This window comes from Odocoileus virginianus, chromosome 18 (assembly GCF_023699985.2).
Source record: "Odocoileus virginianus isolate 20LAN1187 ecotype Illinois chromosome 18, Ovbor_1.2, whole genome shotgun sequence".
Lineage (NCBI taxonomy): Eukaryota > Metazoa > Chordata > Mammalia > Artiodactyla > Cervidae > Odocoileus > Odocoileus virginianus.
Window position 1 is genome coordinate 17,005,814 of NC_069691.1, and position 13,509 is coordinate 17,019,322.

Below are 13,509 nucleotides of genomic sequence, written 5' to 3' on the forward strand. Positions count from 1 at the left end.
TCATTCTGCAAGTCAGACAGATGAGGGACCAATGTGACTGCATGGGTTTACTGATACTTGCAAGGTTACAAAATCGAGCAATTAATAAATGTCATATTTGTCCCAGAGCAGTAATGAAGACTCATGCAAAGGATTAGTACCACAGAATGTCAGCTGCAAAAGGGGCTTTAGACATCCCCTACACTAACCTTTATCAGCAAGGACATCGGTTCAGAGAGAGCCAAAGATTTCTTTAAGGTCAAGAGGGCCTTAGGACAGGGGCAGTGTGCCTCATTAAAGTCACAGAAACCACTTCCTCAGTGCCCTCTGGGGGCCCTTTCAACTCTTTCTCTAAACAACAGTATCCACTTCCATGGTTTCAACTATGACCAACATACTGATGTCTCAGATTTGTATCCCTACATAGGGCTGACTTATCTCTAGGCTGCAATATATAAGCACCTACAAGACAATTCCATAGTTTATGTTTCACAGGTCCATCAAACTCATTTGCAAACAAACTCACTCCTCCCTACCCCAAATCTACTACTTCTCTTGAGAATGAATTCACAGCAATCTCTCCAGACAACCACAGCAACACTCCATAGATTCTGAATCTCTCCAGCCTTCATGTCTCCCATCTAACCCATCACTAAGTCTCTTCAACTTCACCTGCTTAACAGTTGAACCTCTCCTTTCTTTCTGCCTCTATTACTAAAGCATTCTGTCTGCGCCTAACTACTTCAATAGCTTCAATAAGTTTTGGGCATGTTAGGATGGCTCCAGTCCTACACAATTTGAAATAATCTCATCAGGGTACAGCCCCTTCCTTTCACTAAAATCCTTCCACTAGTGCACCCTGTATGGTAGGAGAGCAGGTAAACAGACCTACAGAGAGGAAGACAGACCAAAAAGAAGGAAGGTGGTGGAAGGGGCAATGGAAGTGGCAAACCCAAGTATGTGCCCAAATTGCTCTAAAGCTCTACTCTCTTTGAAAAGTGCTACTTAAATAGTATTTAAGAAATCTGCATTGTGAAGTCAGAGGAACTGGGTTTAAATCTTGACTGTGTAACTTACAGGTGTGTGGCCTTGAGAGTCAAGTTACTTTCCTTCCCTGAGACTCAGTTTCCTCATCTAGGTGAAAGTGAAGTCGCTCAGTCGTGTCCAACTCTTTGAGACCCCGTGGACTGTAGCCCACCAGGCTCCTCCATCCGTGGGATTTTCCAGGCAAGAATACTGGAGTGGGTTGCCATTTCCTTCTCCAGGGAATCTTCCCAACCCAGGGATCGAACCTGGGTCTCCTGCATTGCAGGCAGATGCTTTACCATCTGAGCCACCAGGGAAGTCCTTTTCCTCATCTAAAAATGAGAGTAAACAGTCCCACTATTGAATGATTGTCCTGAACATGGATTGAGGTTAAATGAAGGAAGCTCTTCCACACCCCAACATGAGATATCTCAAAACAAATCCTGGAACCATAAATAGTGCATCTTATTTAACTAGACTGTTGCCTCACCTCTCCTTCCTAGGCACCACCCAGGCAGCCAACTCTTCCTGCGATATTTACTGAGTGACGAAGCTATATGCAGTTCAGTCTGAAAACTAAACAAATACTGGTGACAAAGCTTCTCTGCTAGAACCTTGAGATTTTGAATTCCTTCAAACCATAAAACATTCAAAATCTCGTATGATTACGGATCTGTAAAAAGTGAAAGTCACTTACTCACGTATGACTCTGCAACCCCATGGACTACAGAGTCCATGGAATTCTCCAGGCCAGAATACTGGAGTAGGTAGCCTTTCCCTTCTCCAGGGGATCTTCCCAAACCAGGGATTGAACCCAGGTTTCCCACATTGCAGGTGGATTCTTTACCAGTTGAGCCACCAGGGAAGCCCAAGAATACTGGAGTGGGTAACCGACCCCTTCTCCAGTAGATCTTTCCAACCCAGGAATTGAACAAGGTCTCCTGCACTGCAGGCGGATTCTTTACCACTGTAGAGGGTATAATAAAGATGAAAACAACCTCAGGGAAGTTGAGAGTCCAGGGAGGAGGTAAGCAGCACATTATTAACTATAAACTAGGTTAGATCTCATGTCCTCAGCCTTAAGTGACCATCATAATCATCTATGGAATTTTAAAAACGAATAGAACAGAGCCCCAGTATAGAGATTCTCACTCAATAGGCCTGGGACTTGATATTGGCATTTTTATTGAAAAAAAAATTTTCCCAAGTGAATCTGATGTGCTCTAAAGGTTGGAAATGACGAATGAAAATGAGCTCTACTGCTCATAAGTACTAATTAAAGCATTAACATTTGAAGAGGTTGCTTTTAGCTGATTGAGGGGAAGAATGGAGGTCTACAAAGAATTCTTGAAAAAAGGACCCCAAGGGTGTCTGTTCTAGTCCGCTTCATTTGGAGCATGAGAAGACGTCTTCTAGTAACACTAGTTGAGTAAAATCTTCAAGTGAGAGTTTTTGTTTTTCTGTTATCTGGACTTCTTCCTATTCATGTTGTCATCTGGAAGGGACAGAAGCTCAGCAAGATGGCCAAAGGCCAGGACAAAGGAGAAGGAGCTGAGGCTTTTTGCTTGCAGCAAGTCTTACTAAAGGAGAGGAGAAGAGCTGAAATGAAGCTGGAGGCTCTTCCAATCACCCTGGAGACACTGGCTGAAAGCAGTGATTTAAAGACACTAGTAGACCTCGCTGGTGGTTTAGTGGTTAAGAATCCACCTGCCAATCAATACAGGGAACACAGATTCGATCCCTGTTCTGGGGATATTTCATAGGCCACAGGCCAACAAAACCCATGTGCCACACTACTGAGGCTAGGCTCCACAGCTTGTGCTCCACAACAAAACAAAGTCCACACGCAGCAACGAAGGACCAGGGCAGCCAAAAATAAATAAATAAATAACCTAAAAAGTAACCATAGAACATTTTAACTGAGAACTTCCATATGTACAAGCTGGATTTAGAAAAAGCAGAAGAGCCAGAGATCATATTGCCATCATCCACTGGATCACAGAAAAAGCAAGGGAGTGTCAGAAAAACACCTGCTGCTCTGACTACGCTAAAGCCTTTGACTGTGTGGATCACAACAAAGTGTGGGAAACTCTGAAAGAGATGGGAGTACTGCATCAGCTGACCTGCCTCTTGAGAAATCTGTATGCAACTCAAGAAGCAACAGTTAGAACCGGGCATGGAACAACGTACTGGTTGCAAATTGGGAAAGGAGTGCGTCAAGGCTATATATTGTCACCCTGCTTATTTAACTTATATGCAGAGCACATCATGTGAAATGCCATGCTGAATGAAACTCAAACTGGAATCAAGAATCCCAGGAGAAATATCATTAACCTCAGATATGCAGATGACATCACCCTAATGGCAGAAAACAAAGAGGAACTAAAAAGCCTCTTGATGAAAGTGAAAGAGGAGAGTCAAAACAGCCGGCTTAAAACTCAACATTCAAAAAAATAAGATCATGGCATCCAGTCCCTTCACTTCATGGCAAATAGATGGGGAAGAAATGGAAACAGTGACTGATTTTATCTTCTTGGGCTCCAAAATCACTGTGGATAGTGACTGCAGCCATAAAATTAAAAGATGCTTGCTCCTTGGAAGAAAAGCTATGACAAATCTAGACAGCATATTAAAAAGCAGAGACATCACTTTGCTGCAAAGGTCTGTATAGTCAAAGTTATGGTTTTTCCAGTAGTCATGTACAGATGGGAGAGTTGGACCATGAAGAAGGGTGACCACTGAAGAACTGATGCTTTCAAATTGTGGTGCTAGAGAAAACTTTTCAGAGTCCTTTGGACAGCAAGAAGATCAAACTAGTCAATCCAAAACAAAATCAACTCTGAATACTTATTGGAAGGACTGATACTGAAGTTAATTGGAAGGACTAATACTGAAGCTAAAGCTCCAATATTTTGGCCACCTGATGCAAAGAGCCAACTCATTGGAAAAGACCCTGATGCTTAGGAAAATTGAGGGCAGGAGGAGAAGGGGACAACAAAGGATGCAATGATTGGATGGCATCATCGACTCAATGGACATGAGTTTGAGCAAACTCCAAAAGGTGAAGGACAGGGAAGCCTGGTGTGCTGCAGTCCCATGGGGTTGCAGAGTCAGACAGTACTAAGTGACTGAATGACAACAACGACATTTTATTACCTGCAAGTGAACACAATGGTTCCTGAGTTTCCCTTCAGACGTAAGAGTAGACTTTTCCTCACTGAAAAAATTTAGAGAGAGGCAAAAACAGAGTTCTAGTTTCATCCCATGAGTGCTGCCTCTTACACTCAGAAGGACATTTGACACATGTCAAATATGGCAGAAATGTTGAAGAATGTTAGGACTGTGGGTTTGGTTTTGTTTGGGGAGCATGGAGGATGATGTACAGGAGATACTTGGGGGTCTCAGAAAGAGGACCCCAACAGAGACAGAGGAATGTGTATGAAGAATTCAGACCGGGAGGAGCTACACACTAAGTGGACAGTCAGAAACGAGGGGCAGCCAGTAGACTATGTTTTGGAAAATGTGGCTGATTCAAATTGAGAAAACATTTTGCAATTTCTGATGGAGTGCCAGGTGCTTCCACACAAGGCTTAAAGGAAAGCAAGCAATGTCACTGTGGTGGGTCACGGAAGGGTTCTTAGGGATTTCCTTAAGCTTTTTTCCTTTCCTGAAAAGTGACTAGTGGTAACAGAAATACCAGTGATACAAAAGGAAAGATAATTGAGACAAAGAGTCCTGGAGTGAATGGAAGAAATGGAATTGGGGGCACAAGCAATAGGTTATAAAATTTATTTGAAACCTATAAAATAAACTTTAGCTTTAAATAAGTCAAATCAAATTGTTGTTTGCTTCGTCAACAACAGCTAGTTATAGTCTCGAAGGGCCGCTTATACTTGATCTACTTCCTCACTGACAAAATCATCCACCTTTCTTCAGCAAAAATGAAAGGAAAATGCATGCTTCTACCATACCTAGCTCATCTGGGAGCCTGATATAGGCTGATATAGGCTAGGAAAAAAAACATAGCCTAAATGACAGTGAAAGCCTGTCCCATTTTTCCTACCTATTGTGCTTTATAAAATGTGTAAAATCTAAAGGTTCAATTAATCCTAATGACATGACAAAGAACAGAAATTTCCCTGGGCTAAAATGAATTCTGCATGTGTTACAGAATTCAGAAAGAACAATGCATCAAGGAAAATGTAGGCAATGGCTACTTTTCTGCAAAGATGGGCCCTCAATCTTGGAATTTTTTAAATATTCATTTATTTTTAATTGATTGACGATTGGTTTACAATATTGGTTTGGTTTCTGTCATAAATCGACATGAATTAACAACAGGTACATATGGCCCCTCTCTCCTGAATCTCCCCTCCCACCTCCCGCCCACTCCCACCCCTCTAGGTTATTACAGAGGCCTAGTTTGAGCTCCTTACATCACACAGCAAATTCCCACTGGCTGTCTATTTACATACATTAGTGTATATGCATCCATGCTACTGTCTCCATTTATCTCACCCCCTTTCTCTTCTTCCCCCCACTTGTCCATAAGTCTGTTCTCTATGTTTGCATCTCCACTGCTGCTCTGTGAACAAATTTGTCAGTACCATCTTACCAGATTTCATGTATTTGCATCAATATACAACATCTGTTTTTCTCTTTCTGACTTACATCACTCTGTATAAAAGACTCTAGGTTCATCCACCTCATTAGAACTGACTACAATGTGTTCCTTTTTATGGTTGAGTAGTATTCCACTGTATATACGTACCACAACTCCTTTATCCATTCATTTGTCAATGGATATCTAGGTTGCTTCCTTGTCTTGGCTATTGTAAATAGTGCTTCAGTGAACACTGGGGTACATGTGTCTTTTTCAGTTCTGATTTCTTCAGGGTATAGGCCTAGAAGTGGTATTGCTGGGTTATATGGTGGTTTTATTCCTAGTTATTTAAGGAATTTCCATACTGTCTTCCATAGTGGCTGTATCAATTTACATTCCCACCAGCAGTATAGGAGGGTTCCATTTTCTCCACACCCTCTCCAACACTTGTTGTGAGATATCACTTCACTCCAGTCAGAATGGCCATAATCAATCTTTGAATTTTTAAAATAACAATTTTCAATTGTAGAAATAAGATGGAGGGAACCAGAGATGTATTACTGGTTCTGAAGAAGTTGTGTAAAGAAGCAAATATTTCCTAATTTCTTCAAATGATTTCACTACTTTTCCCAACAGCATGACAAGTCAACTGCCCATACATGTACCCAGTATCACTCTTTGGTTTACTATCAATCACTGAAATGCTTACCAGGGCAGAGAGGGGAGTGATAAGGCTACAAGAGAAAGAGCATTTGCACTCAGCAGACTGCAAGCCCGGGGGGCATCTAAAGGAGACAGCCAGCCACTGCACAATTCCAGCCAACTGCTGCCCTTTGCAGAAAGGGTGTCATGCAATGCTGAAGCTTCTAATTTTTCAAGACATGCTGAACATTCAGATTTTTTAAAACATGGAGTCTCACAATTTGTAAATGTTAAAAAAAAAAAAGTAACACACTGGGTGACTCTGATCAAAACGGTAAAAAGGCTGCTTTAGGCTATGAGGCACAAACTCATGACCTCTGAAAACCCATTCTTTCCCCTCCTTATTTGATAGTCTCAGCCCTCTTTCCCCAGGACTGTCATTCAGGTTCTGCTGCCCAACGACATGTCCTTCCATAATATCCTTTGCCATTTTTCTTTATACTCCACCTGGTCTTTGGCCAGGGTAAAAGACAGCAGCACCATGTCTCAGAGCTGAAGTGATGCCCTGTACTGCTTGGCCTGAGGGCAGGGGCATGTCAGGAGCATGTGCATGATGGTGGGTGATACGGCTGAAACCTCCCCTAGTGGGTGATGAGTATGTCCAGTCTTTCCTTTTCTTCCTACCTCTGTCCCTACAAGTACCAGTTATAGCGAGCCATGTGTCTTATTGACTTCTCTTATTGTTTCTAATGATTTTCCAGTTGATTCTCTTCTTTTGAGGTGCTGATGTGCTCAGTCATGGCCAACTCTTTGCGACCCCATGGACTGTAGCCCGCCAGGTTCCTCTGTCCATGGAATTTTCCAGGAAAATACTGGAGTGGGTTGCCATTTCCTTCTCCTTTCTTTCTAGGTATGTACTTCAAATATCTACAAATAATGATTTCTGCAACTTCCACTTCCATGTTTATATCTGTTACAACTTTCTCTTATCTCCTGGCTGGTACTTTGTGAGTCAAGTTTGTTATTTCAAAGAAACTGAGCATTCTTATACATTTGATATAATTGGGAATGTTTCTCATGTTTCACGTGATATGACACTGTTTTGTCATGAGACTATATGGTATTTAAAATAAAACAACAAAGGTGACAAATCCACTTATTTTAATTTTACTAAGCTTAAAATATTTCTTTATAATCCAGAATGTGTTGTCAGATATTTTTTTCCTGTTACCAAAGACTGATTTTATTTGTTCTTAAGAAGTTAGATTTATCGACAAATAATTCACATTTCATAAAACTCATCCTTGTAAAGAATATAGTTCAGTGAGTTGTGATAAATGTGTATAGGCACGTAACCATTGCCACAATTGATATATCATTGGATATATCATTGGATATATCAATTGATATATCATTGGATGCAAAGCATTTTTGGTACCTGTTAAGATGACAAATAGATTTTTCTTTTTTGATCTATCATGGAGACTAGTTTCTCTAGTATTGAACCAAGCCCACATTCCTGTTATGCACTCCACTTGACCAGTCATGTACTGCTAACTTTTTTTATGGCATTTTATTGAGGGGTTTTGCATCAGTATTCATAAGCCTGATTGATTTTCCGTGTGTGTGACTGTACACATGTACATGTCCACACACACTGTCTTTGTGAAGTTCTGATATAAAGATCATTTAGGAATAAAATAAACTTGCAAGTTGTCCTTTTGCTCTTTGCTTAGAAAAACCTGTGATAGTACTGTGAACATTCATCCAGTTTACATGAACTGTCCCTAGTAAAACCTAGTTTAATAAGTTATATTGTGGACTTTGCTGGTGGTCCAGTGGTTAAGAATTCACCTGCCAAAGCCGGGGACACAGGTTCAATCACTTGTCCAGGAAGATCCCGCATGCCGCAAAGCAACTAAGCCCGCACACCACAACTACTGAAACCCGCACACCCTGGAGCCTATGCTCCATAACAAGAGAAGCCACTGCAATGAGAAGCCGGAGCAACTAGAAAGTAGCCCCCACTCTCTGCAACTAGAGAAAGTCCACACACAGCAACAAAGACCCAGTGCAACCCAGAACATTTAAAATAAATAAATTATACAGTCACCCTAGTTAGTATCATCAATATCCTCGCATGTTGGAAGAATTTACTGAGGCCATCTGGAGCTTGCACTTTTAGAAAGCACCTTTTGATAGCTTTTGCATTTCTTCCATGGTAACTGACTTAAGCTCTCTCTTCTAGAAGCCACTTTCATACCCTAAGTTTTCCTAGAAATACCACCTATATCTATCTCTATGGAAATAGCACCTCACAATATTTTTTTGGTTATTTTCTCTTTTTGGTCTCTAATTTTGTTGATTTTTTAAAAATTTTCTCTGATAACAAAAGAAATATTTGTTCACTGTACAAAATTTTAAAAATAAAAACATATACAAAGAAAAAGTTTAAAATTACCTATAGCCCCATTAATCAGAATTACTACTGATACTGTCATGTGAAGCATTTCACACTTTTAGCTGTATACAAACCTACCTTCCTACCTCTCCACACACAGTGTTCATTAACCTGCCTCTTCTATGTTATATGATGTGAACATCTTGCCCACATCAATACATACATATTTACACCTTCAACTTCAATGGCAGCAAAGCATGATTGTTATACATGACTTTCTTATTTAAATTCCTAACAAAAAGAGATAGGTAAGTTATTTTTTTTAATTATTTTAAACAATGTGGCACTGAATGTTATCCAACATCTTTGCATGTTCATCCAGCTATACTGGTAGGACAGATTATTTAAAGTAGCAAGTTCCAGTCAAAGACATACATGTTTAAAAACAATTCTTTGGTTATAAAGTTTATCTTTCTTATAAAAAATAATCCACAAAGGAAAAATCAGCAAAGAACAAAGTAAAGATGTCCAGCAATCCATTCTCCAGTGAAACTTCTGTTCACAGTATGTAGGGATATAGCCACCAAGTCTTAGTTTACACTTCTTTTTTAACTATAAATAGGACCATAGTATACATACTAGTTTGCAGCTGACTTTCCATATTATACCATCTTTTCCTGTACAGCATCATTCTAGACAGCTCTAAGATGTTCAATGAATAAAATAATCATAATTTAATTATCAACTGATGGTAATGTGAGATGTTTCCGATTTTTGCTACTATAAACAATGGTATCGGATTGGTCAAAAGGTTCATTCTGTTTTTTCCACAGGATTTTACAGAGAACCCCCAGTGAACTTTTTGGCCAACCCCATGCAATGAGTATTATTTTCTTTAGTTTGGTCTCCATTGTTCAATGACTTCCTTAGGCTAAGTTTTCAGAGGTGGAACTGCTAGATCAAAGGGTATGTACTTCAAGGCTTCTCATGAACACAAGACCCCTGAGAAAGCCTGCATCAGTCAGCATTTCCACTGTGTGCTTTTTCGCTACCTCAGTCTTGGTATTTTTGTTTTTAAACTTAGATAACAAATAGTGGCACTTGGGTTTACTGTCTTTTGCATTTTAAAAATTATTAATAAATTGGACACTTCTTTAATGTACTTTTTGTCCCTTCACAATAAATTGCCAAATCATTTTATATGATTTAGCATCTATCTATAAACAAAGTTGTCATAATAAATCATATTTATTTCTTAAAATCTTCAGTCCTATTCTGGAGAATTAAAAAAAAAGAGAGAAATAAAAACATGCCCTGTATTTTTAGAAATAGCTCTGGTGCTCTTCTTGGAATTTTGCTCTAAGTTTATTCCAAGTAAGGGAGAGCAGCCATTTTCTTCTTGTTGTAGTAACATAAATGAGTACCAGAACATTATAAAATGCTTTGTTGGAGCACAGAATTCAGTGTATCACAGGTACACATCCAACTTTCCAATATAGTATAAGAATTTTAATAGATATTTCAATATTATACAGCCTCATCTCTAACTGCTCCATGGAACAGACTGCTGAAAGAAGACTAAAGGCAGGCCACATTTCATCACATTGTCAATATCTGTAATGTTTGAAGCAGTAAAAATAAGGAGTGTCATTTTTCTCAGAGCTTTCATTTTTAAATAACCACCCATTATAAACAATTGTGACTGATTTCCTTTGGAGCATTAACTTAGAACATTCACGTTTTTAAAAAACAGTTAAGAACAAATGACCTGCAAGTGAATTCAAGATAATGAGCAGTGACTGTAGCATTCCATCAAAGCATTTTTGTTTAAATGTTGAAAAACAAGATTCAGAATACATATTCCAAAGGCAGCAAATTTAGATAGGCCTTCTCCTTTTTTTTAGTTTTATTTTAAAATGCACATGCCAAATGTGTAAAATGCTTCAGTGTTATTAATAACTATCATTAAAGAAATCAAGGTAGTTATAATTTGAAACATAAAATCTTTTTTGGAGGGGAAAATACTGACATTTATGATCAAGAGGTCATATAATAAAGGTAAGGGAAAGAAAAGGTTTACTTTATCAAGTGTAATTAAAATAAACTTTCTGTAAATCCATGGCTGATTCATGTCAATGTATGGCAAAAACCACCACAATATTGTAAAGTAATTAGCCTCCAACAAATAAAAATAAATGGAAAAAAAAGCAAAAAAATAAAATAAACTGTCTTTTTGCCATTCTTATTTTCTGTTTTGACAAAGTACTGCCTAATCTGTCTGACCTTGGAATGCTTGATATAACGTGTAAAGTAACCTGAGCATTAAATGAAAATTCAGTTAAAAAAAAAAAAAAAAAAGTTTACATTCTTAAAGCATTCAGTAGAAAATACTAAAATTCTAAGGTCCTTCAATAGTGCTTTGATCAAAGAATTACTAGACAAATATAGCAACTTCAGGAGACAAATCTTATCCTCATAACTCATTCATTGAGCTATAGGCCCCCAAATATTAACAGATTCTAAAATCTAGTATAAGAGATGATTAAAGCAACAGGTTAGGAAAATAAGATGACACTAAAAAAAAAAAATGGAAAGACCATTCTGTGGAATTAATAGTACTGTGAAAAAAAAAAAATAGTACTGTGAAGTCACCCACAATGGATGGACTTTAACCAACTAAATATTCCCAGAAGCAACCCACCACTTAGCTCCTGAATGCAATGAAAAAAATGACTACTATGGAAAGTTTATTGCTGAGATTAATATAAAAAAGCAACCAATTTTAAAGAAAGTCAAGGTAAACTGAAAAATCTTGATATCTGAAAGCATGCTGAAACAAAGGTGATAATTAAAAAAAAAAAAATCAGGGGAGGAATATGTCCAAAAAAAAAAAAAAAGTTATCTGTAAAAGGAGACAGAAGAGAAAATCAGAGTGTCTCTGATATTTCCAGAGAGCTGGTGCCCGGAGCCAAATGCTTTGAGAATTCTCATTTGTCTGGCAGACGTGGAATAAGTGAGCAAAGCTGATCCACTGGGTTGGCATCATCTGTTGAAACCAGCCCTTCAAAACATTCGTCTGCATTTGCTCCAACTCTTCATCCTCACTTATGAGACCATTTGATGTTAACACAAGAGATCAAAAAGTTTACCAGCTCATGGGAAGAAGATACACCACCTCATTGCCCTAATTGTCACAGCATGCTGAGAGGTTTCCATTTTGAATATAAATTGATAAAAGTGGAATTTTTCTTCATCAGTCTCTCTGATGATTTTGAGTATATGAATTGAATCATCATGGTCTAATCAGCCTTGCAAAATAATGACAGAGTTTTTAAATCCACAAAGCTCAAATAATATTTTTTAAAAATTAACAATTTCCTCAACAGTATGATGCTGAAACTCTTCAGCACAGGCTATGCAGACCTTGCCTCCTTTTTTCAATCTCATGTAATACGATTGTGATCAACATCAACAGCTGACTTTTGTTAAGGGATTTTTTTTAATATCCAAGGCCCTGTTCTAAGCATTTTACTTATGAGATTTCACTCATAAAACCCCACAAGGTAGCTGTTGTTATTTTCTTTGTTTTATTAAATGGGGAATTAAAGCACAGGAAGGTTAAATGCTTTTCCTTATCACATTCCAACATGAATCTCACACTTCAGTCATACTGAAATATTTGCAGGTCTTGCAAAATGCCATATGTTTTTGCACACAATTGGCTTTGTCCAAAAAACCATCCACTTTTTCTTATCTAACCATTTCCTATTGACTCTTCAAGACTCAGGTTAAGCAGGGCCTCTGCCAAGAAACATTTCTAAATACCCTGACTTTCCTAAGATAAATTAGATGCTCCCTCTTCTGCACCCCTATTACCAATATGTATCCACTCACACATAACATGAAGATTGTAAGAGTCTGTATGTAAATCTGTCCCCCACTGGGCTTACATGCTTTCTCATAGGCAATGTCAGGGTCACTGATAAGGCCTCATAGTCTTTCAACACATATATCCAGGGGGCGCCATTCATAGACTGCAGAGGGATGTAAAGGGTGACTCTTGGGGTTGTACAATATAGCAGCTCTAAAGACAGTATCCCCATTGCCTTCCAAAGAATTTGACACATTTCTAAGTAACTGAACGGCCAAACCAAAGCTCACCATAATTGGGAAATGGTGCTTAACCACTGAAGTCTCCCAACCAGTTCATTACCCTCTAAATCAACACTCCATAAAGTAATGTCTAAACAACAGTCAAGCTAAAGATTAGGGTCACAGACTCAAATAATGGTGGTGAGAGCCAGTTATAAAAGTCTATCCAAAAGAGTAGACTAAAATGTAAACCAACACAGTTCAATTTTTCTATTTATCGAGCACATTCACAAAGACAGTATGATTCTAAATTCAGAAAAACAACATTCCATGTTTCACAACTTCCAATCACCTGCTCAGCAGAGAGAAAAAATTACACACCGAACTTTGGCTAACATTTATGATATCTTTGATTAGAGGTGAAAAAAAAAAGACAAAGCTCAGGCAATACATTCTTATTTTCTTTAAAAGGACACAGTTTTATTTTTCCATGGGTGGGAACATGGGCTTTGGTTCAAGAACCTTCCACACACAATTAGCTTCAAGAAACAGCTAGAGGTACAGGCAGGCTTTGCTGAAGAGCAATTCTTCAGTCATTCAAGGCCACTACTCAGCCTAATCCCTTCAGTTGACTTCCGCCTACTACTGGCTGACTATGCCTAACTCAGTGTGGGAAGGGGGAAACAGAGACAAAAACAACTTACTCTGAAATGATTCATAAAAACTATGAAACCTCAGAGACACACCAATTTGGTAGGCAGAAAAA

The 13,509-nt window shown here is 38.6% G+C and overlaps 1 protein-coding gene and 1 non-coding gene across 2 annotated transcripts in view; both read right to left on the reverse strand.

The window, feature by feature from the left end:
- The window catches only part of PIP5K1B (phosphatidylinositol-4-phosphate 5-kinase type 1 beta), a 323,645-nt gene that overhangs the window by 248,939 nt on the left and 61,197 nt on the right, over positions 1 to 13,509 (reverse strand). The gene's annotated exons all lie outside the window — the stretch shown is intronic.
- Positions 1,251 to 1,322, reverse strand: TRNAC-GCA (transfer RNA cysteine (anticodon GCA)). The gene has a single exon. It is a non-coding gene; the product is annotated as a tRNA-Cys (tRNA).